General features: G+C 39.7%; 1 pseudogene; it reads left to right on the top strand.

Annotated features, from left to right (window-relative positions):
- Positions 1-4,387: 4,387 nt before the first annotated feature.
- LOC145395090 (5S ribosomal RNA) lies at positions 4,388-4,507 on the top strand (annotated as a pseudogene).
- The last annotated feature ends 950 nt before the right edge of the window (positions 4,508-5,457 follow it).

The following is a 5,457-nucleotide window of genomic DNA, read 5'->3' as shown; positions in this document are numbered from 1 at the left end:
TACATTGCCCCATAAGAAATGAAAAAAATGAAATGCTACAAATGAGCTGCAAAAGGACAAATTTAGGCCTGCCTATCAAACCAAGCAGCCATACTCTTTTCTAGCACAGAGGCAAAAAGACAATACGATAAATCTACATCTCATCCTTAACACTTCTGGACTAACATCATATTATAGTTACTCTTGTTACAGCTCAGGAATATGAATGGAAAGTGAATTTTAGGCCAGATTGCTTCATCATGGTCAATGGCTCAGCAAACATTGCAGCCCCTTGATGCCTGGATTCCAGGGGCCTGAATGGCGAGAATGGCAGTGTGGCTCATTCAACTGGGTGAACCCTAGTTAGTATCTCATTCTATCAAGTTTTTTTCCGACTGTCTGGACCCTACCTTGGGGTGAGAAAGGTGTGGATGATCCCAGTAACACATAAACACTCAAGCCTCGACTTAAGGGACTAAATGGGGAATCAATTTGTCCCATACTTGAAAATGTCCCTTACTTATAAATGTCCATTGTTTTACCACATACATAGACAATCTTATTATGAAATGCAATGATTGTTTAACTTATCTTACTTATTTATATGATTATGAACATTATTTTATAGGTACTGTATAAAGAAACATATTAATGTGTATAACCTAGACATTACGTATCATTTTTGAATGGTTTTGTCCATTTATCAGATAGAATATGGAGTCCCTTAAATCCGAAATCCCTTAAATGGAGGTCCCTTAAATCGAAGGATGAGTGTATTCTTGCTCCTAAAGCCAATTTTCTAACAAAGACTCATTCCCACAACAAACATGAAGATGTGGTTACATGGACTTTGACGAGCCTTAACTAGGAGTTAGGAATGAGTCCATTGTTACCATACTCATCTTATTCTAACTTGGTCTAAAATTTGCCATTCCTCCATCTTAAATGCTATACTGTAATACTTGACAAATATCAGACTATCAGGCTGGTCATGAAGTGCTATGGGATGAATGTTGAGCCAAACCACTGTCTTTCTACCAATAAGCTCTGTGAAATAACCCACAAATGAAAATATGAACCTAGTTATTGTAATGCACCTATAGTCAAACTAACCCTCTCAACCTGAATACACTTGGCCATCAACTAACTGAAAAGGAGCTAGGGATCTTTACAAAGTTGTTGCATGGAAAATTGAGCCTTAAGTATGGAATGTTTCTCCTTGGTTACTAGTCAAAATTACCCACCCAATCTTACTACACCTGGCTGTAAATTAACTGAAAAGGGACAAGGGATCAGTGTTAAATAAGATATTCTATACCCAATGATTTTTAGCATTCAATTTGTATCATCGTATCAAAGGCACCAACATCCTTGCATGGATCAGCCTTGGTCACCTAATGGCGGCTCTCCACGCTGCATGATTGGCTTCAAGTCACTCCACCCCCTAATTTACCAGCTCTAGTGATTTAGTCACTCCAGCCTCACACTCTAATCACACTGGCCCCTTTTTCCTGACAGAAACCTACTCATTACGGCCATTACAGTAATACCTCGATATACGACACCCCTAGATGCGATACCTCGGCTTAACGATTGGGGTAGAAATACCACCATACCCCGCCTAACGATGACCAAATCCTGGTTTAACGATGGGTTTTGATTTTTTTTTTTTTTTTAATTGATTTTGATGACATTTTAGACTAAAACTGTGTGTTTAGGTTGAATTATAAACTGTTTTTAGACTTAGATTAAAGTGTTTTAGTTATAGGTGGGGTGAACATTGTCATTTTGGGGTACAGTTTACTAAGCTTGATTTTTTCCAGACTTATATTTGACGATTTTCTGATTTTTGTTGTTGGTTTTAGTGAGTTATTTACAGGTGTTAGGCTTAGGTTACCTTCCTTGACACCGTTAGGCCATTTAGATTGGCTTTAAATTTGTTTTGGGGCTCATTTGGGCTTCATTTTGGTGGAAACTTAAGGCAGAGAAAAGCTCCACAGCCTCATTCCCTCAATAAGACCATGACTAATGAGACTAGATCTGTACTGACCTTGATGGGATTCTGCTGGGGGTGGAGCCAGTGTCATCCAGGAAGGAGCTGTCTGCTGAGATGCATGGAAAGTCACCCATCAAGGATCTTCTCTTGCTGTTGTCAGGAACAGTGATGTGACGTGGTTATGACAAGATACTAAAATGTATACATCATATATTCAGATATATATGCCTCCATCTACTAACTGAAATCCCTGCGCTACATGCAGCAAGCCCTTTATATCCTACAGACAAGTGCATACACACAAATATACTGTATATCATGGGAAAAGTTAAACTTACATGAATGAAGTGCCTGCTACTGTGGCAGTAAGGGTAAAAACACATGTAATATTAATATATTGGTACATCTCAATACTGTACAGACCTTCAACTTTAATATGCAGACCAGATACTGACACACACAAAAATTCAATAATTACTTTCAAACACTAGCTGAAAGAACTTCTGGTCAAAGAAAAATTGCATTAACATTGCTTTAACTCTTTGAATAGCACCATATAGCACTGAATACACATAAAGTTGGCAAGCACTTGTACTTATACGAGAATATATAACCCCTCCACTTCTGTGATGCATTTCATATCTTCTTGCTCGTATAACTTAATACTTTCCACAATTCTTGTCTATCCACCCTGTCATATGCTTTCTCCAAATCCATGAAAGCCGCATACAACTTCTTTCCCTTCTCTAGAAACTTTTCCACTAAAGATCTAAGAATGAATATTAGTGCCCGTATTAATAAAAATTCCCAGGAGTAAAAAGTTCCTCTCAAAGTGATATTTGGCTCCTAGCTTCTAGAAATACTCCTAAAAGTTTCTTTCACCTCCTAAGTTTACTCGTAAAATCGCTAAAAAGTAAAAGTCCTCCACAAGGACTTTTAAGGAGATAGGAAGGCTTTTAGTGTCAGTAAACACAGTAGCTGGGTCCTTCAAACACCAAGAGACAAGACAACATAGACCATGGCTGACCGACACCACCCACCATGCAGAAATTTTCGAGCTCGGAAGAATGCATTCATGGAATATGATGATCAAGAACTTGTAAGAAGGTACCGTTTCGATCGTGAGGGCATTCTGTTTATTACGAAATTAAGGAGAGGATTAGACAGGCTTGGCGAGCTGTTGGAATGTTGAAATCTGTTTGGAATAATAATATGCTTTCGGTACATACTAAAGTGAAAATTTACCATTCCATGGTTAGACCAATTTTAATTTACGAGCATGAGTCATGGCACAGTACAATTGCAACAGATCAGAAAGTATTAGGATTTCAGAATAAAATACTGAGAAGGATTCTTGGGGTAAAGTGGCAAGACAGAGTTACAAATGCAAGAGTAAGGGATATTACGAGAGTGGAACCAGTTAATGAATATGTGAGACTGTCTCGCTGGAAGTGGCTGAGGCACATATACAGAAAAGAAGGTAGTTTAATACAGGATGTGCCAGAGTGGACTGCTAAAGGAAGAAGAGGTAGAGGTAGGCCGAGGGAAACCTGGTTGAGGACAATGAAAAAAGAAGCAGGAGAGGAGTGTTGGTGGGACCTGAAGGAGATGGCAAGAGACAAATATTGGTGGAGAGAGTTCATTGAGGCCCTATGCATCCCGTGGGGTGCCACAGGAAATGATTGATTGATTGAATGAATAGTAAGAGATGTACTGGAAAGGCCCACACATCGAAACCATCCTCTCACACCCGAGACGAAAGTGTTGATACTATTAAGGTTCCTTGCAACTGGAAAAATGCAGCACTGTAACTGTGATGACTTTGGACCATCGCAGCCATCAGTGAGCAATGTGATAACGGAAACACTCTGTGCTCTAATGCTCCACACATTGTTAAGAGGTTTGTGAAGTTCCCCCGTACACTCCCTGAACTACAAAGAACTGAAAGAAAATTCAGGCGAATTGCTGGCTTTCCTGGGGTAGCTGGTGTAATTGATGGGACTCACATACGAATTGTGGCACCAAACCAGTATGAAGAAGTGGGTATAACTTTAGAAGTAATCAACGTTACTGATTTTCATTATATTACGTTCCTGAACTATTCTAACCAAGACTTACCTATTAAGGCTAGTTTGAGTTGGGGGAGCTAATTTTGTAGGGGTCGTCATATAGTGGCTTAGGTTAGGCTATCTCTCAGTAGCGGATGAATGTCGCGCCATATTGACTGGTGCAGGAATGTGCACTCGGTCTATGTCAGACCCTAGGTTAGGCCTAGGTTAGGTTAGTTTAATGCAGAAGTGTGTTTTCAATTAATTTTGATCTTGATTTGGGGGGATAAACCCACTTTAGGAAATCTTACTCAAAATTACAAATGGGGGATTTTCCCCCCAAAATGAAGGTCAAAACTAATTAAAACATGGTATTTTGCACGTTGAGTACACCGCTTCCCGTCCGATCAGCGAAGTTAAGCAACGTTGGGTCTGGTTAGTACTTGGATGGGTGACCGCCTGGGAACACCAGATGCTGTTGGCATCCCTATGTGTCAAGTGGGGTTGGTGGAGGATTAGTGCCCCTCCCTGTAAAACAATTAACTCTGAGCCCTTGGTCACCCCGTTTGAGATACATGGTGTCTGGCAATGAATGAATGAATTTTGCATTGGAAACCATAAAAATAGTAAAAAATAAAAAAAATGCTGGTTACTTCTAAAAATTTACCAAGAAGTGTATGTGAATAGGAAAAATTACCACAGCATGAACATTCAGTTGGCGATTGAGATTGAATATAAAATACTGGATGTGGTTGCAAGGTGGCCTGGATCAACACATGATGCCCGAATTTGGCAAGAAAGTGGACGAAAGGAAGCAGCATTCACGGCATTTCAGGGAGGCTGCAATGGATCGTGCAGCGTGGAGAGCCGCCATTAGGTGACCAAGGGCGACATATGCAAGCATGTTGGAGCCTTTAAAAACGAAAAACGAAAACGATATGTGATACCAATTATCACAAAACTCACAACACAAGCCGATCTCACCGGTCTGTCGCATGTGCCACAAACGTCTTCCTCCTGGGTGATCTCTCCAACCCTCTCGTTTACTCGATCTTTAGCCATTTTCTGTGAAGTACACCTGTCCTGTCATTTATTCTTTTCTTCTCATCTGAATTACTACATTTGTGTAATATTATCAACCCTGGACTTCACAGGACACCCGCTTCGCTGGGTAGGTTGTGTTTACGTCGCTTAGAACAACACGATGTGTTTACATTTTATCCATTTTATCGACATTCGTAAAGAATCATAATACATGATCAAATAGATGTTGTTTCTATATATGAAAAGTAGTTTTTCATTTTTAAACTACTTACTGATACTCTAAGGCTTTCTAATGAAAATTTATTAAATATATTAAGCAGATTCTTTGAGAGAGGTGAAGTCAGTGAATGTACAGCGAGGTTGGATGGTGAGGAATTGGAAAATGTGAGT

This window comes from Coenobita brevimanus, chromosome 29, assembly GCF_032717465.1.
Source record: "Coenobita brevimanus isolate Jiangsu-jjx chromosome 29, ASM3271746v2, whole genome shotgun sequence".
NCBI lineage: Eukaryota > Metazoa > Arthropoda > Malacostraca > Decapoda > Coenobitidae > Coenobita > Coenobita brevimanus.
Note: the sequence above shows the minus strand (reverse complement) of the source record. Positions and strands in the feature narration are given on the sequence as shown.